The following is a 12,222-nucleotide window of genomic DNA, read 5'->3' on the forward strand; positions in this document are numbered from 1 at the left end:
TTACCAAAAGAATCATCTCGTATAGGTCAACTCCAATCATCACTCATGTTGTTCATATCCTCATGGCTCTCGAGAGGAGGTCTAACAAAATCATATATGTCTACAATCCCCAAACCCATATGTATGTCTACCCCTAAAAATCCATGGGGTAGAACATATAAGCTGCTAAGCTTGAACGTGACAATCCAAGTGCACATCCTATTCTTCCAAGGTCAAAGATAAAGCACCTCTATACTAAGGAAACACGTCGTAAGCCACTCCAAGATCTTGTTTCCTTCCTATGAATCAACTCCAACAACCCATTAACCTCCGTTAATCACTACACAATCCATTAATTCCACAAATCCAATGTCTATGGTGTTCCACATGATCTCCTAATGTTCCTATAATCCCCAAACACTTGAAACGGCTATTGTCGGTGTCAAAACCGGCGGATCTCGGGTAGGGGGTCCCGAACTGTGCGTTTAGGCGGTTGGTAATAGGAGACAAGGGACACGATGTTTTTACCCAGGTTCGGGCCCTCTCGATGGAGGTAAAACCCTACTCCTGCTTGATTAATATTGATGATATGGGTAGTACAAGAGTAGATCTACCACGAGATTGGAGTGGCTAAACCCTAGAAGCTAGCCTATGGTATGATTGTTGTTCGTCTTATGGACTAAAACTCTCCGGTTTATATAGACACCAGAGAGGGCTAGGGTTACACAGAGTCGGTTACAATGGGAGGAGATCTTCATATCGTATCGCCAAGCTTGCCTTCCACGCCAAGGAAAGTCCCATCCGGACACGGGATGGAGTCTTCAATCTTGTATCTTCATAGTCCAGGAGTCCGGCCAAAGATCTTAGTCCGGCCATCTGGACACCCCCTAATCCAGGACTCCCTCAGTAGCCCCCGAACCAGGCTTCAATGACGACGAGTCCGGCGCGCAAGTTGTCTTCGGCATTGCAAGGCGGGTTCTCCTGCAAATTCTCTGTATCCGTCGAATAGTGTCCGGCTTCTAGTGTACGCTGTCCTCCTCGGCTTCTGTGCCCCATAATGACCATCTTCCACGTGTCAAATGAATGCGAAAAGCCAGGGGGTTTTCTTTTCACTTACTCCCACCCGGTTGCGTTAATGAGCTGCCCATACAAGAGACGGGGATTTAGATCCAATTCGCACCATCTTCCCTCTGCGAGTCTTCATCAGAGAGCCTCTGACAGAGATCCATTCCATCATGGCCAGTCGGTGCCGCTCCTCCTCTCGCCCCTCCAGCCCTCGGCCCGGAGATTGGGGGCGGTGTTCCGTCCCGCATAGCAAGTTAGTAGTGCTTCAGTCCAAGGGGCTTCTCCCCCCAGCATATATGGTCCTAGTTCAAGCCGGGATTGCTACCTATAGCGGCAGAAAGCAGGCGGAGGGCATTCCCAATCCCTCTCAAGGAGAGCGGGTATGCTTAGTCCCTTATTTGATGAGAGGACTAGGATTTCCAATTCATCCGTTTCTCCGAGGGTTGTTGTAGTTCTACGGCCTCCAGCTACATAACCTCACGCCCGCCTCCATTTTGCACATTGCGGGCTTCGTAGCCCTCTGCGAGCTGTTCTTGGGTGTTGAGGCCCATTTCGCGCTGTGGAAGAGGTTGTTTTGCCTTGTGCCCCGTTCTCAGGAGGGGTCTATTTATCAGGTGGGCGGAGCCGAACTATGGCGCATTGCCGGGACCGGATATCTATCCGGCACCCCAAAGAGGGCGTCCAAAGACTAGCCCTCGGAGTGGTTTTATATAGATGACGTCCCCCTGTCGGACCTTGTATGGATCGGCCTCCCCGAGTTCAATAATGCCCCGTTGAAGAAGCGCCTGAGTTGGCGCCCACGGAACCCTCAGAGGGAAGCTGACAGGGACGTCCTGTACCTGATGAGCCGGATAAGATTGTTGACTCATTTCAGACTGACCATGATTAAGGTCATGGCCATATGCATTACGCGAGGGGTGCAGCCACTTCAATACAGAGGCCACCCCATGTGGGATTTCAACGGGGAGGATGACGCTACCCGGCGCGGTCGCAAGGGGCCAGATTCGGCCGCCACTTTAACGAGAATCTTATCCGCTTTGTACAAGGGGGAAGAGGAAGAATTCCTCCGTATTAACCCGGAAGGCGGATTCTCCATGTACAATCCTCCTAGTTGGGTGAGCAGACACTTTCACTTGCCTATCCGTTTTTGAAATTCCCGTAGTTGAGTACTTAGACTAGTAATGTTTAAACGCAGGAGCTGCGCCAGGCTGTGAAGGAAATAAACAACCCTGCCCCACAACCCGAGGACCTGGAACGGTCCCTCGATCCGGACTCCCAAGAAGATCCGGACTTATGCGTGGAGTTGATTGATGGAGTATTTCATCAATTGAGCAAGGATAACTCCTTAGTGGCCATCACGGCGGACTATCCCGGACTACTTCCAGCCTCCAAGGTAACTAAGACCGAAGTCCCAGTATTCTCATGCTTTATCTTGCATGCCGTGTACTAACAGCGTTTTGCAGGGTAAATCCTTGAGGCGGAAGGTCGAGCCCACGGTGGGCAGCCAACAAGGGCCGCTGAAGCCAGGCGGGCCAAAAAGAAGTGCGGACCAGATCGAGATTCCGGCGCAACAGTATGGCGTGCGAATTTAACGCCTAGGGTTTATGCCCTTGAGCCTTACTAATGCTCATGATTTTCTTAGAAAGAAGAGAGCCCGCCAGACTATGTCCGCTCGCCAAGGTTCGAGGCCGGGTCCGGAAGCGGAGGCGGACACGGGACGCGCCTCGGGCGCTCCTCCGACAAAGGGCGCCGACGGGCTATCTGCCACCAATTCAGAGGTGGAGAGTGCCCTGAACCACAGGCGTCGCCGGACTGTTCTTTGTGACGCGTGTTTTTCCCCGGAGGCGTTGGACGCCTTTAATACAGGAGATGTGTATCTCCGTGCTGCTCAAAATGGTCTAGCCAGAGCCACGGAGCAGTATGTGAAAGACATACAGGTGAGTAGAATTGAAGGTTATATATGTCGGTAGCCCCCGAGACTTGAAACAGTGAAGATAACTGTTTGAAGGATCATGTGCTATGCAGTGTCTTACCAAGGAGAATACGCAATTGTCCCAGGAGCTCGAAGATTGCAAGGCCCAGCTCGAGGCCACATTGGCCACTTCAGAAAATGTCAAGGGGACGTCCACAGGTAATATATGCTTCGCAAGGTACTTCTGTTTTGAAATGCGGCAGGCATGCAACCCTGACGATAATAATGTAGATGAGGCCGGAGTAAATCCGGACAAGCAACAACTCCTACGCCAACTAAAGGCTGGCGAGAGCGTGCTGACGAGGGTGAGGCAAGAGAAGAACAAGCTTCAAGATGCCAATACCCAGCTGGGCGAGGAACTGAAAGATGTTCGTATTCAGCTGTCTTCTGCCGTGAAGGAGAATCGGCGACTTCGACGCGGCATTTTTAGTAAGTCCTTGAACGAATCTTCGAAAAAAGAATTCGACGAGGAAGTCGATTGATAGAGCTATGTCTGTAGGTCTGCTGACGGGTCGTCCTGCGGAGGAAATGCCCGGTTCAATGGGAGACCTTCTTCCCGAGCTGTTGCAACTACATGAACGAGTTCGGCAGGCAATGCAAAGTGTCATCTAGGCTATGTGGCCATCCCTCTCCGTGCCCGAAGGCCTTGAGGAGATTACAAAGAAGCTGGAGGGAGTGCGGTAGCGCTTCCGGTTGTGGAAGATATTGGCTTGCCGTCAAGGTGCCCGGGAGGCCTGGGCCATGGTGAAGACTCGGTACACGAAGGCTGACCCAAACCACATGGCCGAGGTCGGCCCTATAGGTCCGGACGGAAAGGAGATCCCGGTCAGCTTAGCATATGGCCAGGTGGAGCTGGCTGCAAAGTATTCACAACAGGACTATAAATTAGACCGCCTGTTGGATGGTATTGAAAAGGAATATGCTGAGTCGGATTGACTCTGTAATTTAAAATGACATAAAAAATGCCTTCTAGCCGGATTGTAGATCGTTTGTCATTGCGGACCTTTTCTCTTCGACCTCTAGACCCTATAGTCCGTAGTGTGTCTGGATACCCTCTCGGTTATGTAAGAACTGGGGCATGCATGGAAACAAGGCGTAGGGGTCATAAGTGCTTTAGCAGACAAGTGCCCAACTAGTTATGTTATATTACATGGTTAGTAAGAAACATCTTCCAGGGAGAATAGTTCCGTTAGGGGTTCCTTTCCCTGGGAGGCATGCCCTAAAGTGCATGTCCGAACTGCCAAAAAGAGCAGAAAAGCATCTAGGGGCAAATGAATAAATACGAAAGATCATCTTTTAGTTCACCGACCGAATATTCCCTTAAGAACGCTAGCTTTCGGCTTCACCCAGTCTGAGGTACACGTCCGGCTGACCCGGCAGTAACAATCGCAGAGGTGCTCCCTTTACCACCTAGCCGAACAAACGGGAACGTAGGGGTAAGCATAGGAGCCAGGCAACCCAGCTTGGCCAAAACTGAAGTCATATTGATGCATATAATGGTGTATAAAAGGTTCATGCGGAAGCGTCACACATGTTTTGGGCATGAGGCCCATTTTATATAAAGTTCTTGGTAAAGAAGCCCCCAGGTATTATGAGCGCGGGTAGCGCATCGGGTATGTGCGAACAATGCACAGGCAAGCCCCTAAGGGCTTGGGAGAAGAAAAAAAGGGGTAGGAAGAAGGAATAAAATCTCGGACTGCCACTAAAAAATAAATAAAACAAACGGATAGAGGAAGGAAACAAACACGGAGTCCGGCGCTAGGCGTAGAATCTTCGTAGGCGTGCTGCGTTCCATGGGTTCGGCTCGAGTCGGTTATCCGATGCGTTTCGCAGATGGTATGCTCCGCCGGTTAGTACTTGGTCGATTATGAAGGGGCCCTCCCATTTGGGCTTTAATTTATCCTTTTTCTTGTCCGGCAGGCGTAGAACTAGTTCGCCAACGTTATAGGTTTTGGCCCGTACTTCTCTGCTTTGGTATCTTCGAGCCTGTTGTTGATAGAATGCGGAACGAGCTTTTGCCACGTCGTGCTCCTCTTCCAATGCATCCAAGCTGTCCTGCCGATCGAGCTCAGCTTCTCTTGCTTCGTACATGCGCACTCGAGGTGAGTCATGGATTATGTCTCATGGCAGTACTGCCTCTGCGCTGTATACCATAAAAAATGGTGTGAATCCGGTAGTGCGATTCGGCGTGGTCCGCAGCCCCCAGAGTACGGAGTCAAGCTCCTCTACCCAGTGCGTGTTAGATTCCTTGAGGGATCGCACTAGTCTGGGTTTGATGCCGCTCATAATGAGACCGTTGGCCCGTTCGACTTGACCGTTAGTTTGAGGGTGATAGACTGAAGCATAGTCGAGCTTGATGCCCATGTTTTTGCACCAAAGTTTGATCTCATCGGCCGTGAAGTTTGTGCCGTTGTCGGTTATGATGCTGTGGGGGACGCCATAACGGTGTACGACCCCGGATATGAAGTCTATCACTGGTCCAGATTCGGCCGTCTTTACAGGCTTGGCTTCTATCCATTTGGTGAATTTGTCCACCATGACCAGTAGATATTTTTGCTTGTGGGTTCCTCCTTTAAGGGGTCCGACCATGTCAAGCCCCCAGACCGCGAAAGGCCAGGTAATGGGTATAGTTTGTAGGGTGGTAGGCGGCATGTGGCTTTGGTTGGCGAATAACTAGAAACCAACACATCGTTGCACTAAGTCCTGAGCGTCTGCCCGGGCCGTTGGCCAATAAAATCCGGTACGGAAGGCCTTGCTTACAAGGGCCCAGACTGCGGCGTGGTGCCCGCCGAGTCCGGCATGAATTTCAGCCAAAAGGTCTCGCCCTTCCTCTTCGGAGATACACCTTTGAAGGACTCCGGTTGTGCTTTTCTTGTAAAGCTCTCCCTCGTGGACTTTGTAGGCTTTAGATCGCCGCACTATGCGGCGGGCCTCGTTTTGGTCTTCGGGAAGTTCCTGCCTAGTTAGGTAGGCTAGGAATGGTTCTGTCCAAGGGGCAATAACTGCCATTATTTTGTGGGTCAACGGTGTTGTTTCGTTGGCGGAGCCCCCAACTGTGTCAGAATGTTCGGTGAGGGGCGGTGTAGTTGTGTCCGGGCTATTGTTTCCAGATTCTCCTTCCCATGATACGGATGGCTTGAACAGCCTTTCTAGGAAGATGTTGTGAGGGACGTCCTCGTGCTTGGCGCCAATGTGTGCCAACACGTCTGCTGTTTGGTTATTTTCCCGGGCTATGTGATGAAATTCAAGCCCCTCAAACCAAGCTGACATCTTTAAGATGGCATTGCGGTAAGCTGCCATTTTCGGATCCTTGGCGTCGAAGTCTCCATTTATTTGGGATATTGCGAGACTTGAATCCCCACGGACCTCTAGGCGCTGAATGCCCATGGAGACTACCATCCGGAGGCCATGTAAAAGGGCCTCGTATTCGGCTGCGTTGTTGGAATCCGTGTACATTATCTGAAGTACATATTGGATTGTGTCTCTGGTTGGGGACGTCAGAACGACGCCAGCCCCCAGGCCAGCCAACATTTTGGAGCCGTCGAAGTGCATGATCCAGTTGGAGTATGCGCCGTACTCTTTAGGGAGTTCGGCTTCAGTCCATTCGGCGATGAAGTCAGCCAAAACCTGCGACTTAATAGCTCGCCTTGGCTTGTAGGTTATGTCGAACGGGAGGAACTCGATGGCCCATTTGGCAATCCGGCCCGTTGCATCGCGGTTGTTTATAATATCATTAAGGGGTACTTCAGATGCCACTGTTATGGAGCACTCTTGAAAGTAGTGTCGCAGCTTCCAGGATTCCATGAACACCGTGTACGCTATCTTTTGATAATGCGGGTATCGTGACTTGCATGGGGTTAGTACAGTGGACACGTAGTACATTGGTTTTTGGAGGGGGAACTTGTGTCCGTCCGCTTCTCGTTCGACGACGAGCACCTCGCTTACAACTTGATGGGTTGCCACGACGTATAATAGCATTGGTTCGCCCGTGTTGGGCGCGGCCAGGACCGGATTTGTTGCCAGTATGGCTTTTATTTCTTCGAGTCCAGCCGTGGTGGCATCCGTCCACTCGAAGTGGTCGGTGCGCCGCAGGAGGCGATAGAGGGGTAATGTCTTTTCTCCTAAGCGGGAGATAAAGCGGCTTAGAGCCGCCACGCATCCTGTCAGTTTTTATATTTGTTTGAGGTCCTTTGGGGTATCCAATTGTGATAGAGCTCGGATCTTGGCTGGGTTTGCTTCAATTCCTCTACCGGATACGATGAAGCCCAATAGCTTTCCAGCTGGTACGCCGAAAACACATTTTTCCGGATTGAGCTTAATGTCATATGTTCGGAGATTGTCGAACGTGAGCCTCAAGTCGTCTACTAGAGTATCGACGTATTTTGTTTTGACGACCATGTCATCTACGTATGCTTCAACTGTTTTGCCGATCTGGTTGGCCAGACATGTCTGAATCATGCGCTGATATGTTGCGCCGATGTTTTTGAGCCCGAACGGCATCATGTTGAAGCAGAATGGGCCGTATGGGGTGATGAATGCCGTTGCGGCTTGGTCTGACTCTGCCATCTTGATTTGATGGTAGCCAGAGTATGCATCGAGGAAACACAATGAGTCGCGTCCTGCGGTGGCGTCGATGATTTGATCAATTCTAGGGAGTGGTAAAGGGTCCTTTGGACAGGACTTGTTTAGGTCTTTGAAATCGACACATAGACGCCAAGATTTGTCCTTCTTTGGTACCATCACCAGGTTTGCTAGCCAGTCCGGATGTTTTATGTCTCGGATGAATCCGGCTTCCAGCAGTTTTGCTAGCTCCTCTCCCATGGCCTGTCTCTTGGGTTCGGAAAAACGCCGTAGAGTCTGCTTGACGGGTTTAAACCCTTTTAGGATGTTCAGGATGTGCTCAGCCAGCCTGCGTGGGATTCCTGGCATATCTGAGGGGTGCCAGGCGAAAATGTCCCAATTTTCTCGCAGGAAGTCTCTGAGTGCGGCGTCTACATCGGGTTTTAGTTGTGCCCCGATGGAGGCCGTTTTTGTAGGGTCCGTTGGATGGACTTGGAATTTGACTATTTCGTCTGCTGGTTTGAAAGAGGTGGACTTGGATCTCTTGTCTAGTATCACATCGTCCCTGTCCACCGTAGAGCGCAACGCAGTTAGTTCCTCAACCGCTAGGGCCTCGGATAGTGCCTCCAGGGCCAGTGCGGCTGTCTTGTTTTCGGCGCGGAGCGCTATGTCCGGATCACTTGCGAGAGTGATGATTCTGTTGGGTCCGGGCATTTTGAGCTTCATGTACCCGTAATGGGGTATGGCTTGGAAAATTGTAAATGCTTCTCGCCCTAGCAGAGTGTGGTATCCGCTGCTGAACGGGGCCACTTGAAACGTGACCTCCTCGGATCTGTAATTATCCGGCGTGCCGAACACCACATCCAGTGTGATTTTTCCTGAACAGCGCGCTTCCTGGCTTGGAATTATTCTTCTAAAAGTTGTGTTGCTTCGCTCAATGAGGCTCTGGTCAATTTCCATTTTTCGCAGGGTTTCCTCGTAAATGAGGTTGAGTCCGCTGCCGCCGTCCATGAGTACCTTTGTAGGTCGGAAGCCGTCCACTATCGGACTAAGGACCAATGCAGCTGGTGCTCGAGCTGTCCGGAATTTAGGTTCGTCACTGGCATTAAATATGATAGCCGTGTCACTCCATGGGTTTATTGTTGCTACTTGGTAGACTTCGGCAAGGTTGCGGAGCGTTCATTTCCTTGCATTGTTTGATGTGAAGGTCTCAAAGACTGTCGACACCGTACTGGGAAGGTATTCTTCGGGTGCTGGAGTTAAAAGCTCCTCGCCACTTCGGGCCACCTGCCGTAGTATCCAACATGCTCTAAGGCTTTGCATTGGTGTGGCTTCCCCTGAATCATGAATTTTACAGGGTCCATTGAGCCATCCTTCCAGTACGGTCCCGTACGCTGTAGAGGGTTTTTGTTTTTTGATGTTTGGCTCAGATGCCTGGCGGTGATGCGCCCTTTTGTTTTGGACTGGTGTTGTATTCGGGGCCGGATTGTCCCGGAATTTATCTTCGGTTTTCCGAACGCTTTCAGTCGCACAGTACTTTTGTACTATGGATGTCAAGTCGGCGAAGCGTGTAATTTCGCGGCGACTTATGGCGTTGAGTATTCCGATGTCCGTGCAGTTGTTACAGAAGAGTGAAATTGCTTCTTTCTCGCGACCGTCCTTTATCCTGTTCATAACCAGGAGGAATCTGGCCCAGTAGTGGTGTACTGTTTCTCCGGGCTCTTGCCGTATTAGGGATAAATCCCATATAGTTGGGTGGGCAGGTGGAATTAAATCCGGAACCCTGCCCGATGTAAGATTCAGGGGCCAAGCGGTTTCCGAATTCGGAAGCTTGCTTTCTTGGATATTATTCAATGAATCGGGCCTGCTGCCTGACTTTAGGTTCAGGGTTTGGGCGACATCCTCCCCTCCGCGGGTATCCGGCTTGGAGGTATCGGGAATCCGGACACATCTGGTCCTTAGGGCGGGCGAAGACTCGCCGCATTGTTCTTCCACCACTTCGACGTGATGGGTGATCTGGGGAGAGTCAATCTCTCTCTGATCGGGTTTAAGCCCAATCTGGTCGTAATCAGTAGCGACTCCCAGGGCCACGATGCGATCCAAGAGCTCGTTCAGGGAGAGGAGCTCCATCGGATCTAACTGCTCGGCAAGCTCCGAGCGGACGTGAAGATTGCTTTCGATGGCCCGAGTGGTCATCGTCGGCCCGGCGGCCGGACAGGCGGTCATCAAAAACCTGCCTAGCCGGAGAGTTTGGCCGATAGCCAAAGCTCCTTTAGCAATGATGCCGTCTTTAAAGACGGGATGTGGCATCCTTCCTGATGGTGACGACACAGCGGAACTCTCAATGAAAGCACCAACGTTGGTGTCAAAACTGGCGGATCTCGGGTAGGGGGTCCCGAACTGTGCGTCTAGGCGGATGGTAACAGGAGACAAGGGACACGATGTTTTTACCCAGGTTCGGGCCCTCTCGATGGAGGTAAAACCCTACTCCTACTTGATTAATATTGATGATATGGGTAGTACAAGAGTAGATCTACCACGAGATCGGAGTGGCTAAACCCTAGAAGCTAGCCTATGGTATGATTATTGTCCGTCCTATGGACTAAAACTCTCCGGTTTATATAGACATCGGAGAGGGATAGGGTTACACAGAGTCGGTTACAATGGGAGGAGATCTTCATATCGTATCGCCAAGCTTGCCTTCCACGCCAAGGAAAGTCACATCCAGACACGGGACGGAGTCTTCAATCTTGTATCTTCATACTCCAGGAGTCCGGCCAAAGGTCTTAGTCCGGCCATCCAGACACCCCCTAATCCAGGACTCCCTCAGCTATCTCTACTATAGTCAGTCCACCAATTCCCATTATCGGGGTCAAGTAACTCCAAGGTCAAGCATATATAGATCCCTAAATAAACTCTCACAATTAATCCAATCTCCTGGTTTATCGTCCACCGAGAAACATGGTATCTTGATTGAGATCATCAGTCTAAATCCAATTTACTCGAAACCATGTAGACATACTCAGCATCTATATTCAACTAGAATCACCTACTTAACTCCAAATCTCTTGTCCAACGAGAATTCCTACATGTTTCCCAAGTCATTTACATAATATCAACTGTCTCCTAACAATATCCCATTGCCAAGTTAAACCCAAATACTTCCAAGAATTCCAGCTTGCAAACACAATTTTCATATAAATCCAATTTACTCAGGGGTAACGAAAGCTATACTACTCTATAATCATGGTCCCACCAAGTTCATCTACCAACATGAAAGCCTCATAATCCACCAAAAGTATCAGATAATTCCTCAAGGTCACTGACACAAACTCATCAAGTCATTAGCCATCTATTCCTATATCCTCAAACTGGTCTTCCCTATGGCATCGTCAGTTTGGTGCTATCTCAGGATGATAATGTGCTAGTTCACTATGTCCACTAGTCCCATGATGGACCCATGGTTGTGCAAGGTTACGAAGGCTTAATTGATGCTTTTGCAATTCTGTGGGTTAAGCACATGGTTAAGAATTTGAGCTGGGATATCTCGTGGAGTCTCCAAGGGTCTAGGAATGGGTCTCTAATCTCGAGGGGCAACCATAACTCTAAGGGGCTGCACTTGGTCGAGGAGGTTGTAGCAAAAGTCTTCAGTGCTGGTTGGTTGCCAAAGTAGAATCCTTGGTGTATCTTGTCTTGCTAGCCTTCAGTTGACAAGAGAGATGGAGAGGTAGCATAGAGGAGGGGAATGCCAAAAAGGGGGTTCTATAGTGCAAGTGCAAACAAACTGCTGCAAAAAGGGCCAACAAAAGAAACAAGGTAAGGAAGGTGATATAGTCGCATACTTCTCGCCTAGGGCAAAAGTGCGACCTATATCAAAACACAAACAAATAAAAACAAACAACACACAATCATGGTTCTATTCGAACTATCATATGGACTCGACTGCGCATAGGGGGTACACGACTCATCCTACCCTAGGGGTTCTCGGACTCAGTAGTCGTGCCTTGTGCCTCATGCAGTCTTCTGAGTTTTCCTCAGGTGTTGCTACGTCTCTTGTAGTTGTTCGATGGAACCATCCGGGTTGAGACTGAAGATTCTTCAACAACTTCTCGCCTGTTGAAGTGATGGGGTGAAGGTGGCTCCTCGTAACTGGCATTGACTTGGTCTTCTATTGTCTTCTTAATCACGACGATCCCTTTTTGTCTTCTAAGCCGTTGATGGTACCAGGTAGGTAATCCTTTATGCAATGACATTATCAAGGCGTAATAGAGGTCCATCATGTCTGTTATGTTGATGACAACATCGACACCAAGAGCGGGGGATGAGGAGAACTGTTTTCCTGCTCACTATGGTGAGGTGGACCAAATGGCTAGGTTCTCATCCATCGGTGGTTGCCGATACAACAACGATAGTGACAAGGTTACTCTATTAGTGATGTATATCATGATCTTTCATATTCTATGCCCTGATCATCGTAGGCTAAGGTTGCATGATCTTGGGGCAGTGTCAAGGGTGTCACCATTCCTGGGTCTTCAGGTCCTCATTCCTCGAGGATGTATCTTCTGTTGGTATCGTCTTGTTGTGATGTCACCAATCATGTGTTCAGGAGATGTGGGTGAATGTATGGCAAGGCATCTTCCTTCTAG

The sequence above is a fragment of the Triticum dicoccoides genome, chromosome 1B (genome assembly GCF_002162155.2).
Source record: "Triticum dicoccoides isolate Atlit2015 ecotype Zavitan chromosome 1B, WEW_v2.0, whole genome shotgun sequence".
Classification (NCBI taxonomy): Eukaryota; Viridiplantae; Streptophyta; class Magnoliopsida; order Poales; family Poaceae; genus Triticum; species Triticum dicoccoides.